Raw genomic sequence first — 19607 nt, 5'->3', positions numbered from 1 at the left:
GGAAAACCCTGTCAGCAGTCAAAACTTTGCCCAGGAAAGGAAAATGCTGTTGTGATTCAAGTGTGAATTCCGCTGTTAAATGAATTTAAATCCACACCAGTTACTAGCAAAGTTTAACCTTAGGATTCTTCAATGCTTTTGTTGTAGATAATGAATGACTGAAGAGAAACTTTTGATATTATGCAGTGTCAATATCTTTAATATCAAATTGACTATGGTGTGATATATCTGTGGTGAATATAGGAAACCAGAAAAAAAGGCTCATAATTACCCCTCCGCTTCTTAGTCGTGGCCATTGGCAAGATCTTGCAATGACTACAGAGATAGTGCCAACCATTCTTGGAAGAAACACCACCACAGAGGGCAATTAATACAGCTTGTTTATTTTCTGGCAGCCTGCAATATTTATTGGGCCACTGAGGGAGAGCCAGAGGCCGCTTTAATCTTCAAGAATTAGCAATAACACACTGTGGCAGAATTTTAGAGATTGGACTAGATCCATATTAGCTTTATTGCTCTCAAAAAACATTAGGTCCACACAGAGGCTCATATTTTCCAGTATAGCTATAAATGCCACTCCAATTCTGACACTGAGCATTTATTTTATTTTATTTTATTTTATTTTATTTTATTTTATTTTATTTTATTTTATTTTATTTTATTTTATTTTATTTTTTATTTAATTATTTCATATTTTATTGTTTCTCTCCCAGAGCTACTCCCCCTATACTCAAGCCTGCCCCCTGAATTTCCTGTGACTGAAGAACACATTTTCTTCTATCTTCTGCCTCTGACTGGAAGAAACAGCCTCAAAAGATCAAGAAACAGACAGATGGACTGTTCTTGGTGTTTCTTTCAGGAATGAAGGTTTGATTGCCAGTGGCCTTAGTTTCATTGGAAGAGGCAGCTACAGCCAAATGGGAAGATTAAATTATTTGGGGACAGTGAGTTCACCCAAGAGAGAAGGGGTGGAGAAGACAGTATCTTGGCAGACTGAGTCATTTTTGTGTTGGGAGAGCAAGTGCCTGGACCAGGCTATGCTGGGAGGTACAGACTAACCCAGAAATGACTAAAACAAATGATCCTTGAAACATGATTTGGAGCAGAGCCTACAGCACATCTGAAGCACACCAGATAAATCCTAGAAATGGTTGGAAAATACATCAGAATGCAACAAAAGGCTGAGTCTTGCTTTAGCGTGCTTGGAAAAGGCTCACTAGAAAAATTGACTGGGTACAAAAATGACTGACACTCCACGACTTTGGGAAACTTGGTACCTGATAGTGCCTGTGGGATGGGCAGAGGACATGCCTCACTTAGATAACAGTACTGTGGTGTATTTAAATGCCTCAGCCATCTTTGAACTTGCTTTCTGATTCCCCAGGAGGGAGTGGTGTAGACAAGGGGAAGATTGTTGTTCCAGATGTGCATCTGGGTTTCTCTTACGGGCTCTCCTGGTCAGAGGGTTTTGTTAGAAGATTCTCCCCTGCCATTGCAAAGCTGCTCAGATGAATTAAGCATGTTCATTTTATGGTGAAAAGAGTCCTCAGGTGTATTTCCCTGTGTTTCCTCAGCTGTTTGGTGTGAATACGTCCCCCACCTTCTTGTACAGAATAGATCCCAGACTCAGCCCTGCACTTTAGGCTCCTTGAAAAATTGAGCTTTGCTACTTCCCCTATACCTAATCAACCATTTCAGACCCATTCTGCACCTACATGCTTCTTAGACATGATAGTTAAGGTCCATCAGGGAGCCAAGGAAGGTGGCTCTACTAGGAGATACCTTTTTCCCCTCTGTTTCCTGAAAAAAGACCTTTGGGCCAGAATTAGGAGAAAGTGATTTTCTGTCTGTAAGCCTTCTTGTTAGTGGTCCTGGCAAAAACAATGAACAGGTTTGGCTAGGTCCTGGGCAAATCTTTTTTTGAAACCAACATCCCCAGCTCAAGTTCTCTTGCAGACTGTGTGGCCTCCTGAAATGCCCCAAATACACAACACTTGCCATGAGGTCCAACAATTTATGGGAGATTTCTGGACTGCAATCAGAGGAAAAGGCACACAGGCTTAGTGGTAGAAAATAGCAATACCTCCTTATGAACGATAAATACAAAGCTCTTGCCTCATAGCTCTGCCAAGAGTTTGTTAATTTGGTTTCCTGTCTACCCACGTAAACATCCAACAGAAAATGTCCTTTAAGCACATGGCTTCATCCCTCACCTGTGCTAATGCTCTCTCTCCACTGTGACAGTGAGTGTAATGGGCCTAAAGTCGTCAGGAGTACTTGGAAAGCCTCTCCCTAAACCTTTCAGAAATGTTGCCTGGTTCTTTCCCAAGGCTTTCATAACTTGCAGCTCTTGTTATTTCAGTATCAGTAAAAGGGGAGCAGAAGTTGAAGAGTTTATTCAGGACTGTGGCTGTTCCCTAGAGTGGAGCCTGAGAAGCCAGTGAAGACCTTCTACTGGTCTCCAGATAAAATCATTTGTAACTGACAAAGGTTTTATAACCTCTACTTATACAATCCTAGTGAAACTGAAGCTATGGCTTTTTCACACAACTTCTCCCAGTATTCAAGTCTTCCAACCAGAAGGTATTTCCAGGGTGAAGACTACAGCTCTCTTGCTGCTTTTAGCTTAATTTCTTTCTCTTCTGTGCTCAATATGGGTAGAAAATGGGTAATTTTGCTGTTGTTTTTTTTTAGAAGGTCCCTTTCTTCAGACTGTCATGTCAGTTCTTTCAGTTTTTGTTTGTATAATGTTTAATTCCCTTCTCTTTCATTTGTCCATTTGCTCTTTGTTGTGGATAGATAAATTATTACAAAAATGCTCAAAATGGCCCTTGGGGGATTCTGAATAAAAACCTTGTAATCTCTGTAGTCATCAGCTCCTTTATCCATACTAACAAGGCAGGATGAGGTATGGGTAAAAAAACAACCCCAAGGCACAGCTAATGCAAAACATGTACAAAACAGAAGGTTTTGTAGGTCTGGAGCTGTTTTCACTGTACAGCAATTTCAATAAGTAGATTTCCACAGAGAAAAGCAGCAATTCTGAAATACAACGAGAGCACCCCAATCAGGAAAATTTCTTTGTGGAAAGGGTTCTTAAACATTGGAATGGACTGCCCAGGGAGGTGGTGGCGTCACTATCCCTGGAGGTGTTCATGTAATGATTGGATGTGGCATTCAGTGCCATGGTCTCATTAACAAAGTGGTGATCAGTCAAAGGTTGAACTCAATAATTGTGGAGGTCATTTTCAACCTAAATGATTCTGTGATTCTGTAATTCTCTCTGGCACTTGACCATGCTCAACAGTGAGGGAAAATTTGGGCTCAGTGGACCCAAAAGACAACTATGAGTAAATGCCATTTTCCATTCTTCACACCTTTTATCTCAGATCTTTCATTCATGTGCAGTGGTAGATGTTTCTGTTGCATGTACCCTTCAGCCCCATAAGGCAGAGCTCTGTTTCCTGTGGAGCAACAGACCCAAAACTTTATTGGTCTGTGACAATACAGACTGAAAATACCTTCTGGAGCAAGATCATTTATTCTCCTTATCAGCCTGAGCTATGGTAATGGCTGTCATGCCCAGCTACACCTAATCCTGAAAGCTGGAGAGTCTGTAGTGTTGTCCATAAGCCACTTCTCTAAAGCTTCAGGCTACACAGCATGCTTATCATCTGCCTGGATTGCACAGCCTTCTGAAGCTGTTTTCTGTAACATTAAGTTTAGCCACTGGCTAATAGATGTATTTGGCAAGGTATATTTCTGGTTAAGATTCTGAAGATGTATGATGTAATGAATTAAATGCTTTCCAATTCTGAATATTTAAAATATGCCATGCTGTATTTAGCATAGCCGCAGAGAGGAAGAAAGAACATTTATCAGCAGGCTGGGTGAATCAAAATGTCAGGGTAGTTTTTGACAAACTATTTCATTTGCATCATTGCTGATATGCGTTTTCAATGGAGTATGATAAATGCAAAGGGGTCATATTTCAATGTAGCACTCTGTTAGGGAAACATTTATGATTTCAGCCCAGAATACATGGGTAACAGGATAGACTTGTTAGCAAGGTGTGTATTTAAGACACAAGCCTCTTATACCATCATACCAATCAGAGAGGATGCAAATCTCTGAGTATTTAACTTCGGATCTGTGGATTTGCTACAGGTGCCTCTCTTTCTGTGTGCCAGCATCAGATCTCTTAGTGGAATGGAAATTTGAGGTTTGTGATAGTCCTCAAAGTGGACCTTACCAGATAATTTTGCCAGATATTTATTCCACTTGAGTCTTTTCAGAGGAACCGAAAAGTTATGCTTATTTAGCTGTCAGAATTGTCCTCTTGTGTAAGTACATATCAAGCAGACATTTACCCTTTTATTTGGTGCATATGGCAATATTAATCGTCATAAGCTTTTCTTCTTCTGTGTTTTTTCTGATGCAATTGCTTTGGAAAGAGACAGAGGGATGTGTTCAAGTGATTTTTTTAAATATGATTCTATGTGTAAGCTGACTCTTGAAGCTCAGAAATCTGGTACAGAGAAATGGAGGAGTAAAAACTATTTACAGTATATTTTTATCCTACCTTTATTCTGACATTTTAAAATTGTTTAGCATGACATGAAACACTGGCACCATGGAGAAAGAGAGGTGAGTAACGGAGGAAGCCTGGATTCTGAATTTCTTTTGAACATTCAAGAGAAGTAAAATCCAGTCTGTGCTCAAAGGGATATATCTGTTTGACTGTGATAGATGTGACAAGTTTTCCTCCCTGAGACCAACTGGAAACAAGAATTGCTCTGCTGCCATTCACCCTATTGCAGCATTATAACCTGACTAAAACCAAAGTACTTTCAAATGTGTTGAATGTTCACATTTGGTATCTGAGTAATTTTTAGCCTTAGTATGGCCAGACCAAAACATCCCAGTCCAATTTTGAAAAAATGAGTAAGCCATATTAGTCCCAGGCTGAGTTCCCCCTTTCAGTGCAATAACTGAATTCTGGGTTTACCACCCCATGTGGGAAAAGAAGGTTATTTTATATTATATTTTCACGACTACATCCAAAACTATTAAAAATACCACTGTGGAGACAAAGCCTTTTTCTTTTTTTTAAGAAAGTCTCCTTTAAAAAAGCCCTTTGAGTAACAACTGTTTGGAAGGTCCATCTATTCAATTAAGACATACTTTGTCAATGAGGCTATAAAATGATGACTGAAAGACAGACAAATATCTTTCAGTGAGAATTGAAGGAGAAATACTCAAACTTCTAAGAATGACAGAGACTTAACCTTCACAAACTGACAAAGGAAGAAAATTATCTTTCTTGACATTTTCACACCAGTGCTTTCCTGGAGTATTTTGTTAGAGTCAAACATAACATATTGGCAGTAATTAGGGAAAATTCTTGTTATGCAGGAGACAAGGCTACATGATCCAGTGGTCTATTCTGGCCTATGATTTGTTTAAATACAACTAGTTATTTTACGCTTTTTTTTTCCCAATTCAACATAGTTTAGCAGTTAGTCAAGATGGAATTTGGTTATTCCTAGTATGGAAGTGATAGAGAAATGTGGGTGATGTTTATTTGAAGATTTTAGTGGTCTGCACATCTTGATGTGGTTCTTGCATGGTTTTGCACATGAAGGATTCCACAAAATGTGAGATGTGACTGAGCTCATGGTCTGAGGTTATACAGTATGACATTCAGTTCTCACAAAAAAAATATAAAGCTGCTTTGAACAGCCTGCAGGAGTACTTTTCTAGGGAAATCACCACACAGGGTCTTCTCATTTAATGCCATGTTTTTCATTGCGAATTTCCAACTGGTCATGAAGATGATAAAGGTCATTATCAGCTGGGCAGGGAATGTGCATGGAGGGCACAGAAGACCAACACCAGCTCTGATCTTGCAGTTTGTTCAGCAGCTGCCCTGGGAACTGCACGCACTGTGCATGTCGGGTGTGCTGGATGTGTTCCATCTGTTCAATACCTACCAAGGATGTGTAGGAAGCCAGAGTTGCTTTCAGTCATTTTGTCCCTGTTTCTATTGCTTTATGCATGCTCAGGGAATTACTCATTTGTAGAGGAAAAAGATACCAGTAATTTGGAATTGACTTGCTCTTAAACTAGAAAAATACTTTCTGTCCCTCTTGCTCAGTGGCACCCAGGACTTCTCCAGCAGGGAAAGCATGGTGTGCGGAACAGTTCACTTGGGGAATGGATGAGCTTAAAAAACTGATTGAAAGAAAGTGATACTAGACTTGCATCTTGCATCACCCTTTCTCCTTGGGCTTCATTACTTCCATGTCTGCAACTAATGGGCTGTATTTTCAGAGCTTTTATAGCATTTTGGGGGGGTAAGAGTGATACCCATTGCAAGTATGCCTTTCAGTGCAATACATAAAAGAGAACAGATCGGCATGTAGTGACCTAAAATATTATTTTTGTATTTTTTATATATTATGAGATCATATTTATCCATAAAACCATGAGAGGGCAGCATTCTCTCTATCATCCATATTCTCTTTCTGCTAGAAAATTGAGACACTTTCATCTCATAAACCACAGAGAAGTGTTATATATAATTCAGAGCTTGGTTCAATATTCTTTGTAATCAATAGGAATGTTTCCCTTGATTTAAATAGGTGTTGGACTGAGGCTTCAGTTGTTCAAAAATGACATCAGGAAGAACAGTCTACATAATTTAAATCAAAAGATATCAAAAATAAGCAGCAGGGAATTTATTTTGGTGGTGGCTAACCATGAGGACAAAATAGCAAGAATATTGGTGTATTCTCCACTTTGTGTCTTTGAATACAGACAAAGATGTCTCTGGAAAAACTGAACAAAAGCTGCTGGACTCCACACTGAGGTAGCAAAGTGGTGTTCTGTGAACTGTATGGCATAAAAGATAAGCTGATGCTCCACACATAGATAAACTACACTCTTTTTTTTTTTTTCTGTTTGTAATTAATGAGTGGAACAATTTGGACTTGCAAGGAGTGATCTTACAATCAAAATGGTATGTATCCAAAATGGACAAGGACCTACAGCCATAAACAAAAAAAAAGAAGTTCCAAAGTTCCACCACAATATGAAGAAGAACTTGTTTACACTGGGGGTGGCAGAGCACTGGAACAGGCTCCCCAGGGAGGCCATGGAGTTTTCCTCTCTGGAGACACTGAAAATCCACCTGGAAGAGATCCTGTGTCACTTGCTCTAAGTGACCCTGCCTTGGCAGGTTGGACTACGTGATCTCTGGTGTTCCCTCCCAACCTTAAGCACTCAGTGATTTCCAAATGTGGGGGTAGAACTAGATGATCATTAAAGGTCCCTTCTGACACAAACTATTTTATGATTCTGTGATCTTCTGTAAGTAAGCACCAAGCATTGTGTCATCTATGCTGTACAAGCAATCAGGATTGCTAAGCAAAATTATCTCTCCAACTCTGGAGTTCATTAATGTGGCCAATACCATTAAACTAGCCAAGAGTTTCACTGCAAAATGTTACAGCTGCTACATGATCCTTTGACTAACATCAATACAGTACTGTAACAATAAGTGATTTGGGGTTTTGGAAGCATTAATTGTGCTTTTTTTGCAAAATTAGAACAGCTTAAGATGGAGAGATAGGTTTTGAAAAAGAAAAGCAGAATCTTTTTGCTTCTAAATAACTGTTTCAGAAATAAGTTAGGTCACAAGAAGCTACAGTTTTTTAGTCAGATGAATATTTAGACATCTCACAGTGTCGGCCCAATGGAGAGTGGCAAACACTAATTAGCATTCTTGCTAGCAGTTTCAGCAGAGAGGAGTACTATTTAATGAACATGGAAACCAAGCTATTCTTTCTGTATAGCTTGACATGGTGACCCAACCCCAACCCCCAATGGATTTATGATGAAATTGAATTTTCTTGTTTACTTCATCTTCTGCTGGTAAGGGAAATTCCTGTATGTCTCTTACTCACAGCATTTCAGTAATTTCAACACCCCTAAAATGATGCACAAAGTTTTCTCTGTGAATACCCTTAGGAGGTACTACAAATTGTGGTTTCACAGAAAAGTCATTGAGACAAATGCAATGGTGGGCAAATGCACACAATTCCCAAAGATTGCCCCAAGCAACTACTCAACATGTGAGAAAGCAAAGGATCTTCACAGGGGTTGGCAGTAAAACAAAAATGTTATTTGATCTAGAACTATTTTCATATTGGTGCTATTTGATCTATATCTATGTGCCTTTTCTTTCATTGATATGAGCTACTTAAAAAGATTGCCCATTTCTTCAGAGAGAAAGAAGTTGTGTTTATCTGTGATTTTTAAATAGGGCCATCATAAAGAAAAAAGTTAATTTTCTTGTTATGCTTTGAAGACTACTAAAGGTTGTTAGCATTTGCTAACTTCAAGTATTTGCACATATTTTCCATAAAAAAGAAAAATATGAGGTATTATTAATTCTCCTGTAACCTGTCATATAAAAATGAATTCAGTAACATGTGAGCTCTGCCAAGATGGCTGTATATTTTTTTTAGAGAAATAATATAGCTGTTCAGACTAGCCTACATTTTACATGGGGTTTCAATTAGCACTTTTCAATGGATCTCAAAAGCATTTTTTCTCTGCTATTCAACTCAATACTGAAGCTCCAGTTCAGGAAGGTACTTCATTGTGTGAGTAATCCTATTCAAAGCAGAGGGCCACTGACACCCTTAGAGTTGCACATGTACTTACATATCCCAGTGATAGTGGGGCCCAGGAATGAGGCTTTGGCATACAATGAAAGCAGCTGGATATGGGGGACCCTCTCATGATTTGAGTCTCACCTTGTCTCAGACGGAGCCATGATTTTCACTTGCAAGGCAGAAGCAACAATACATTTTGCTGGTGTAAGACAGTGAGTCACCAAAGTTCAATGGTAAATGTGACAGTGGCTTAACAAGGTTCAATGGCAAGGTATGTGCAGCACAGGGCACAGTGTCAGGCAAACTGTCAGGAGACCCTCCCTTGAGTCCTGAGGTTAAGAAGGGATCCCCTTGCATTCTAAACTCCTTCCCAGCAGGGATTTTCAGGTGTGGCTGGATTCAGGCTTAGTCTCAGACTTGGTCAATGGTTTATGTCTGTATGATCATAGATACACAATAAAGCCTTTCTATGACTTAGCTAAGATTTCAAAGCTTCAGTACTCCTATTCCAAATTCACTTACTGCGTGTATCTGGTGTGATAAGGATCCTCTCAGCCTTGAGGAGTAACCTTGAGAGGCATCCCCACTCAAGGAGAGATCCTGGCACACAACTCTGCAGCTGTGCAGGAGAGTTCAACAAGTCCTGGGCTGTCCACCAGTTATGGGATAACTTGATTGCCTTATAGTGATATCTGCATACGAGTCATATTTTGGCTGGCATATGCTCGACTAGCCCTAAGCTGCTGAGCAAGATTTATAGCCCTTAGCTGTTTTGTTGTTTTCTGTCTCTCCAGAGTCCAACAAACAGATGCAGCAATTCTGACCACTACTGATGACTTTTGCTTAAGTAGAAAAAGGGTGAGGGAGTGGCATAGCACCATACACTGGAGTTTTGATCTGATGTTTAAAGCAGTGCCTGACACTCTGCTCTTCATGGGTGGGGTGCCATTGCCTCATGCTTGACCTTACCTAGAACTTATTTATTTGGAAGACATTCAAGAGGTCACAATCCCATTGTGATGAATGTAAAACAAGGAAGTATGAAATGCAAACAGTCAAGACAGGCCCCAAAAGAGATGTCACAACTTGTGAGGAAAGTGAATATGGTAGTAGCAGCAAAAAACATCACAGCTTTATACTTCTTCCTTTTTGGACAGGAGGTGGAGTAAGGTGGGGGAGGGAGGGATGAAATAAGGGAAAGACGGTGAGGCTGCCTGAACATAAACAGAGATAAGGAGAGGGAAGAAACAGCTCTTCACTGTGGGACAATGAGATTCTATTAAAGAGATCATTAATGTGGATTCTGACCTCCCCCATTGTTGAATCAACTCCAGCCACCAGGAGGCAGGGAGAAGGGAGATGGAGAGATAACCATCACTGTCTGCATTTGCTGTTGCCAGAGTGTCTGATGAATCTCCTTCACCCTTCTCATCAGCATGTCTGGATTTAATTTGGTTTTCTCTTTTCTGCGCAGTGCTGTTGTGGAAAGCCATGGATTTTCACTCATTTTAACAGTCAGCTGATATATTCAACAGGGAGTTTATTTTGCTAAATAAGCTACAAAGCAAAACACCAAGAAGCACATTGCAGTGAAATAAAATACAGACTCTAATTGATGCAGAAGTTTTGAATAAATCTTTCCATTGTCACAGTCAGCATGCTAAATGCCAAGGCCTGTCAGCACCACTTCTTAGCTACCTACCCAAGGTAATCATATAGCTCTTCTCATTGCAGAATCCAGCTGTTAGCAATACCAGTTTATGATGTTTTACTCAAAAACAATTTTTAAAAAGGAAAAAAAATAAATGACAAAATAAATGGCTCCATTTTGCAAGATTGTCAGATCCCATCTCTTGCAGAGCCAAAATAACTTGGAGACCAGTGTGGATGCTTGGCTAGGAGCGCATGAGAGTGATGCCCCAGTAGAGAACTGGAATTAGCTTGTTCAAAAGCCTTGCACTGGGCCACCATGCCCTTTTGTGGAGAAATGGCCTTGGGGAAGTAAACATCTGCAAACACCCTATCCCACAAAAGGTTTATAAATACTAAATTTGCTGTCTTTAGTTATGGAATGGTGATACTTTTTGTCTGTTTGCAATTTCAAATTCTGCATATAACCAGGAACAGCAGCCACTTTGTCCTTGGAGTTCCTTGAGTCTGTAGGAAAAAGAGGTATCCAATGCACATTTAAGACTGAAATTTTATACATATCCTTCTGAGGGGTTACCTAAGTACATTTACACTCTGAACATGTAAAGTCATTATACAGACAGAATAGGAGGAAAAATGAACATCCAGTTTATGAGAAATGGGAGGCAGAGGGACCGGAAAAGGGAATGCCACTGATTGCAGTTTTCTGTTATTGCAGGGCAGACATCACATGGACTCTTTCACAGAATTAATGGTTTAGTGGAAAAAACTGCTCTGCTACCAGTCTGGCCCCAAATTCTGTGATGTGCACTTCGCTGACTTCAGCTGGCATCTCTGAGTGATATGTCAGGTTGTAATTAGACCTCTGAAATTAGAAGAAAAAGAAAGGCCTTTTGGCACTTTGTGCCAAAAAGGTTTAAATAATTTAAGTATTTAACTTTCCAGAAATTACAATGTATTTTTCAGGAAAAAAAAGATGGTTTTTATATTCTATTTATTTTCTTCTGTTTTTCACAGGTAGCCCTCTCTTACACTGAAGAGTCAAAATTTGTTCTGGTAAATTTACCTATAATATCAATTTAGCTCAAGATTCCACTGTTGTGAAAAAAAATCACATTTTATTTTTCAAGGGGTATTCAGGCAGGTCCTATGAAAAAGTATTATTGGCCTGAAAAATCTTCCCTAAAAACATTTTAGAATTTATTCATGATAGTCTGTAGAGGTTTCTTTATTCCCCAAGCTACTGTATGGAAAGGATGAAATTTTGTATTAAATTCTAACAGCTCAAAAATTGTATGAAAAGATAATAATTTTGTATTAAATACTAAAGGACTTTCCTCCATGAGGATATAAGCAAGTTCCAGAGGAACTAGTAGTTATGCTGCAGAAGGATTTTTCAGGCTTAAGAGAGCTTGGGGGAGGGTGTTTGAGTGCATTAGTATTCATTCCATGTTCTTGCCTGATGTTTCACATGCACTATTTTGTGCCTCCATAAACTGCTCTGGATGCAGATCAAAATTATTTAAAATAATTCACAGGGAAAAAAAAAAACAACAAAACCAAAGCAGCAGTTTCTATGTATTTCCACATTGCCTTCATTTTCATTGACATTTACTGTTAGCCTTTTTATAGCAATATGAAAAAAGATGGCAGAAGCAGAGAAGGGAAAGGCTTTGTCTGATAAGAAAAGCTTTTACATTTTAGGGAGAAGTTCTCACAACAAATCAGAATGCTGTTAGCTTTCCTTGTGCAGTCAGCATCAACAATTTAAAGCAGCAGCACTGAATTCTTTAACTGAAAGGCCACTTTAAAGTTGTTATTACTATTACTATTCTTTCTTGTTTTCAAAATCTGTTTTTACACAGGAAAAAGTATGTTGATCTCTTCTGTGTTAATACTTTTTAGTAAGGTGAACACTCACTTCCCCTGATTTTATTTTCCGCTTCTGAAGCCTCCTGAGTAAGAAGCCAGTCCAGGAACAGACTGCCAAGGAGCCAAGCTTCCATCTCCTGGAGCTGAACTTGCAGCTGCAGGAACACTTACTAGGAAACTTCACCAAAGATCAAGTGGATACCATCTCCTGCAATATATGGATTTCTCAAGCAAGTTCTGCTTTACTCCCATGAAAAAATAGTCTTCTTACTAAATGCTTGGGAGGAACCTTTAATTTCTTTTTCACTGACAGGAGCCTGGTTCATGGCCCACCACCACTGGCTCTAGGCTCCTTCTTTAATATTTGTCCTTGTAGTGAAATTCTTGAATCCTGATTGAAAAGGAGCATGGTAATGTGCAAACTTGTCTTACAGTACAAAGTTGTATTGCCTACTCTCAGAGCAGGCCAGAAGAATCCCTGTAGTTCTAGAAACATGGGATTGTATGGAGATCTGCATGAAAGAAAGGAAAAAAAAGGCTAGAAAATTAAGGGTAGGCTTCAAAAGCAAAATCCCAAAATCCTGCTGGGAGAGGATAAGCTTAGAAGAAAGCTGAAGGGGAAGTTTATACATTTTTGGAGGCATGAATAAGGTGGATTCAGGGAAGAGGTGCATCTTACACACACATACACACAGAGAAGTCAAATGTCCAATGTTCAAGATTCACATTACATGAAACACAGTGAGCTCTCAGTGCTAACTGAGGCACAGTATGCTAGATGCAAAATCTTTAAATCAGTGTGTTCCCTTGTGGACAATAATCACTGACTCTGGGCAATCTCTTAAAAAAAGTCCTGGTCCCTGCTGGGTGAAGTGCTGGAATCTGTGCTGTTGCTCTCAGGGTGCCACCCTGCTGCATTCAAGATGAAGAATAAATATGCATGAAGTTGACAGTTCGTTTGGCTTCCACCAAAGCTTAATTTAGCCCACTTCTCAGTGCTGAATAAAATAAATTAAAACCAATAATTAATAGCTCTTTTAACATGGGGAGTAAAGAGCAGCATGTGATAAAACTGCTAAATCTGGGGAAACTTCAGAGTTGGAGGATAAAGACAGTACAGTGCATTCCACATTGGCGAGGAGGTACCACATACTTTGCAGGGCACTGATGGACTAAACAAAAGAAAATGTCTGGTCAGAGGAAACAAAGGAATGCACTGAAGCATCCAGGAAGGATGTAGCACAGTCCACACCAGCTGGAATGCCTCTCCTGAGGAGTCTGAAATTCCTTCCATCTCCTCCCCACTCCTGTTTTTGGTTTTCAGCCTTCTCTGCCAAGAAAAGGACAAAAGCTTTATTATGCTTGAAGTCTGGCCACAAACAAAATTACCTAAAAGGTGCTTCAGAGCATTTAGTACATGAGCATGTGCTATTTCTGCAGAGACATGGCAAGCTTTCCCAGTGACTTTTGCCATCATCCACAAATTGCATATTCCTTCTGTGTTACTTCACAAAGGCCCCTCCTTTTTCTTCTTAGCTTGAACCACTGCACTCACTTCCTCTGAAGCCAGAAGCTGCAGAGCTGACATTGTACAAGGAATTTCAAATAAATTCTGATGGCCATTTTGGAGAGGAAATATTGGGTGTTCATTATAGATTTTGTTACTTTATTGTGATTGTTTCTGTTTATAGTTGTAAATGGGGGGTTTTTTGTAGGTGTGCTGTGCAACCTGCCTGAGGAAGGCAGAATACTTAAAAATTTTAGAATGTTTTTAAAAGTACAGCAAGTACAAGGCAGAGAAGTATACATTTTGTAATATGTATATACATATATATTACACATATATTGCATACACTTAATGCCTGCTCATCAGACACTCATTGCTCCCAGCCAGACAGGGTGGGTAGAGCAGTAAGTAAAGAGTCTTCAATATTCATTCAAGAAGGATGATCTATGAATGATGAAGACATAGAGGTGGTTGGGGGAAAATGGGCAAGCTGAGGCTGGCCTCAGTGACATGGAAAAGGAAACAGAAGCCACATGAAAAGAGACATAAAGATAAATAGTAAGGGAAAGAACTGTGTCACTCTCTAAAGTGTGGACAAAATTCTTAAACACAGTTCAGCGGGAAAAGGAAAGGCTGTTGGAGAAATTCAAATCAGCATGGCATTGATATGTCAGACAGCAAAGCCAGGAACTTTCTATAAATAAGGAGAAAAGCAATGCTCTGTGTCTGAAATCACTGTATTTGTAAATGTTATCTATGTATCTATGTAACTCATAGAATTGTCATGCAGATTGCTAGATATTTGCAGCTGAAAGATATTGCTTATATACCAAATATTCTTATTTTGTTTGATTCCTTTAAAAGACTGTACTCTCTCACAGTAGCTTTTCTGCCTAACCTCAGTAAAAAGTCTACACTTGAGGTTCCAGTCTCTTACCTCACTTGTATTTCAGATTGTACAGCACTGAAAGCCCCTGCTCTACTGTAGATGTTTACTGTCATAAGAAGCAGCCACAATCCTGTGTCCAGGAGGAGCCAGCTGCTTCTCACAGATGACAACTGCCTTCAACTACTTTCCTGGTTGAAAGGGAGAACCTACAAATCCACAGGTGGTGAAACCATTTGGATGTAAATTATACAGGCTGCCCATCAAGCTGCACAAGCCAATAGCTGGTTCACAGCTGAATGAACCCAATGTCTGCGAGATTTGAATTCAGAACATGTAGAAAAAACCCTCAGACCTCCATGCAAAATTCACTGAAGGCTGAAAGTGGCATCATTTCTGGGCTGACAATCCTGCGTATGCGGAAAACCAGAAGGAAGGAAAGTTGGTGCCATGTTAATGCTGCCCAAATATACACAATGAAGTCAGACTGAAAGCAATGAAATTGCAGACGCTCCTCATGAGCTAAGAGGACCATTTTCGTTAACCAGTGACCTTCAATTACAGAGTAGCAAGAAAATTAGTAGAGACAAAAAAGAAAAACCTGTTAGCCAGAAAATCTTACTGGCTAAAGCTTGTCTTGTTTCAGTTCCAGTTTCCATAGCTTTTCGGTAAAATATGCGCTGTCTCTTTCTCTTTTGGAGTACTGGTGTTAACTGGAAATGTTGATTCTGGGAACAATGAATTCCTTCTTATCAAATGGGGTTTACAACTGAGTTTTTCAGAAAACTTCAAAGGTTTCTGAGTACTTGAAAGATCTGAATCATTGTCTCAAGCCTACTGATGTCACACAGATCAAGTTAGGAAAAAATTCAACACCAAAAATGGCAAGGGCAGGAATGGCTGAATAAAACTGTCATTTCTCAGTTCACAGATCTTCAGCATTCCTTATGCTCATGCTGGTTTGCCTGTAGGTTGGAGTGACTGCAAAGCAGGGTGAGATGTACATTTACAGTGCAGCAGTTTGGTGACCCCTATATAAAGAGGGGAGCTTACCCTGAGCTACAGTCATCTGAAAGGTAGGAATCTGATCTTACCCAGTTCAAGTTGTTCATACAACCTGCAAAATTCACAAATCTAGCTGAATTACATGGTGTCAATCCACTTCAAAAGGGAACTAGAGAAGATAACATCATCTACCAGCAAAGGGTGTCCACACAGGGAATCAGCACATTTCAAATTCACAAGCTGACTTAATTCCCTAGATAGACAAGCCCAAACAGCAAAGAATATATGTCCTTCTTAACTTTGAAATTGGAGAAGATGTTTCTATTTTTTTTTCTTTTTTTTTATGGCTGATAATGCTATACATCTTTTGTGACCTAATTTATGAGTTCCTCCGTTGCAACCTCCGAATCCTATAATCCAAATCAAGTATAGGAAATGCTCCATTCTTCCTTCTCTGGATGCAGTTTGACAAAAGGGATTTTCCTTTTTGTATATTAGCCCCATGTATATGCCCCAGATCTACAAAACAAGCCAAAGTTTCAATAAAAAAAAAAAAATTAGGCTCATCCACTTAAAAGATAAAAAAGCCACACAGTTAAAACAAAGATAATCATGTAGGTATAAGCTTTCTCTTGACAACATTATTAGCTAAATATCTTTTCTCTTTCTTCAGTATATATAGGCATGAAATCTTTTCCCCGAGGTTTCTGAGTTATATTAGAGAAAATGGTTGGAGCAATAGCTGCAGGTTTTCTCCTACTTTGGTCAAATCTGACACACTTTCCTGCTACCTGCACCACCACACTGCCTGCAGATTACCAGTTTTCTTTAAGCCTCCATTTTAAAGTGTTCTCAGTTCAGATCATCAGCTCCTACAATTTACAGAGAGAGATTCATTTCTAAAGGACAGCTGTAATAGCATGGTAGAATGCCAGATTGTTGCCTTCTTGCTACTAATATGTTTGCTTTCAGAGCCAATCAATCTTTTTAAGATTCCTCTTCCCCTTCGTTTGACATAAATCTCTTAATGACGAGTCTCTGAGTGTTCTCTAAATGCAACATGTGGTGAACTCTAAGTCCCAAGGCTGAAGCCACAGTCTTCCCACTGTTCGTTGCCTGGGCTCAATAAACATCACGCTGATATATTGAGATGACTCAGTGAGGCAGTGTTCACCTGCCAGCGCCAACTCACTGGTTGGGACTTGTGAATTTTTCCAGATATCAGACAGGCTGGAAGAGCACAGCCATTTATAGACCAGGTGATTATAATGATGCATGGGAACAAAAATAGATTTACAACAATAATAACATCCAGGACAGCAATACAAATAGTGAGGATAAAGGCCAGAGAAAGATAAATACCTGTCTGGAAATATGACTACTAGTGAATCAATAAGTTGATGTTCTAGCCAAAGCACATCACAGCAAATTGAAAGCAATGTACTGTTGGTAACCTTCATTCTGCCCAATGCAAGTCGCCCTTTTTCTCCAGTCTTATGTACTGTTACAAGTTGCAGTGAACCATTTCTGTTAACTAGAGGGCTGCTCCTACACCATTTTAACTAATGACTATTAAAATAAATTAGTTGTATTCCTGTAACATGGAAATGACTATTAAAATAAATTAGTAGTATTCCTGTAACATGGAATGGAGTACTTAATGCCTGTAATACTCAACACTTCAGATTTGTTGCTGAAAGAAGAAAACTTGATTTTTTAGTTTCTTTTCCTATAACAGTTTGTAATCTTCTATGAATAATGAATACTTTAAGGCACTTAACTTTCAAAAAATAATTTCAGTCTGTGTCTCTTCTCTGTTATGGCATGTAGTCACAAACGTGGTTCTTTTAAACACTGCTGAGAACAACTTTGTTGTAGCATGGACAAGTGTTTATTACAGGGTTTACTGCCTTGTCCCATGATTCTATGCTCTGCAAACGCAGTTCTTAACTAATTCCCAAAGGCAAAGTGGCAATGTTGTAAAACACTTGTGAAAACATTCAAACTGCCGTTTAAACCTTGTTAAAGCGCAGTTCTTCTTTGGAAAGTGACACTGAAAATGCCAGTGTGGGATCCTGTGTTTATTGTGTATGTGTGATTTCAGGATCAAGCATGCTAAGTACAAGCATACAGTTCTCTCCTAACATCCACAGCCAGCTCTACAGAGATTAGATGGCTGAAAAGTTCATGTTCATGTATGGTTAAGGTGATGGTCTCCTTAGCAGCTGTCCCAACACGCTATCGTCATTGAAACAGATACACCTTGTCCCCCTTCCATTTAGCTGAATGAGCTTAAGGAGGATCTGTTTTCTTCTCATTAACCTCTGCCAGTTTTTTCACTGCTTAAGGATGAAAAACATTTTTTCAGAGAAGTCAGCACATCTAACTCTGAACAAAAACATACACAAAATAGTTGTGTTGAAGAAGACCCCTCTTCTTAACAACAGCACCATTTTCAGCTGAAGAATTTCAATGGCTTTCTAATGCGTCTTCTGCTCTGGTTAATTGCATAAAATATTTCCATTTCTAGAAAATTCTGATATGAACACTCTTGTCCATACACGTTAACCTGTTTAAATAGGCTTATGAGCTATAGCTTTATTTCTTGACAGAGCCAGCTGTTGGGCATTTATGGCTAGTACCAGCAAAGAGAAGACATAGGCCCATACAAAGCCCACTGAAATTCTGTTAACGGAGTTAATTAAACACAGGGAGTTTGCTATGCAGTTGGTGCTTTTCTTTCTGCTGTATCTGAGATGAAGGCAATCAGCCTCACCTAACTCCGAGGATCCCCTGACTTGACACTGGAGCTGCTTACAAGCAGAAGGGACACATTGCCATGTCCAGCTCTTGGCCTTTGAGAGGATAAAAGTAGTTTAATTTAAACTTCCACTTATGAACTTAATAACTTCTGCTGATGGAGCTGCTGTAGCATTATGGTTGACACTTGAAGTTGGTCCCTGCTTGGAGAATACCATACTCACACAAAGCTATCCTAACATGCTCAAAGATGTCTGTGTCAGGAACAATCCTTCCCAATGCCCCACAATGAAAATGTGGGAATGTACAGGTAAAATTCATCTATTGGCACTACTGTGCTTTTACCTGGGTGATACATTCATAAATATATTTAAGAATAAATGCTAAAGTACTAAAAAGTTGTGAAAAGATTACAGGAACATTTGCATCACCCATTCTAGATACAATACTAATCAAGTGGTGACTACTACCCATCAAATACCAGCAATGCTCCCTCAGGTGGTCGGCTTTCTGTGCCAGTTTTCACACCACTTCTCACAGAGAACTTACCACTAATTCAAGTGTCTTGAATTTTTATCATCCTGACAAGTGTAACCAGAATCTGTTTAAATCTTAGGTTATGCTTGATGCACATTCAAATGGCTACAGATTTATAAGGAGGCATGTGTGAGGCTGTCCTTGAAGATGATGGTTTCCAGACAGTATAGCTGAATTTTTATGAAACAATATGCAGGCTTTTTCCACCTAAATCTTGCCAATCCTGCTCAGCCTTGTGACTCAAAGGGGAGAAACTGAACAGCCCAGCACCAACAGGGGCCCCAGTTTCAAATGCTCAAGAGCTGGCATATCCAGAGCTGAGGTTTTGGTCTGGCCTGTGAAAAGGGAGGAAAAAACCATCTGTGAAATCTGGAGGCACATCAGGTTTGGCTTCTTCCCCAGGATCACACAGGCTCCCATAATCCTTTATAGCTATCTGCAGGTTGGGAAAATAAATCCTTTCTCTCCACCTTCGTCTGCTCCACATCTGGCACACACAGGTTCCCCGGGGCTTCCATGGAGCCCTCGGAGCAATCCCGGGAAGCACGAACAGCAGGGTTTGATCCTTATGGCTTCAGAGAAAAGCCCTTCTCTAACCTAAACTGGGGAGAAGGAACAATAGTGCCCTGAATGGGACTTCTCCTGGGGCAGGAGCATGCTGAAGGCACGACTGTCGCTGATAAATCACAGCAAGGGCCCCGTGTCGCCG

The sequence above is a fragment of the Geospiza fortis genome, unplaced genomic scaffold, assembly GCF_000277835.1.
Source record: "Geospiza fortis unplaced genomic scaffold, GeoFor_1.0 scaffold111, whole genome shotgun sequence".
NCBI lineage: Eukaryota > Metazoa > Chordata > Aves > Passeriformes > Thraupidae > Geospiza > Geospiza fortis.
This window is presented reverse-complemented; position numbering follows the sequence as displayed.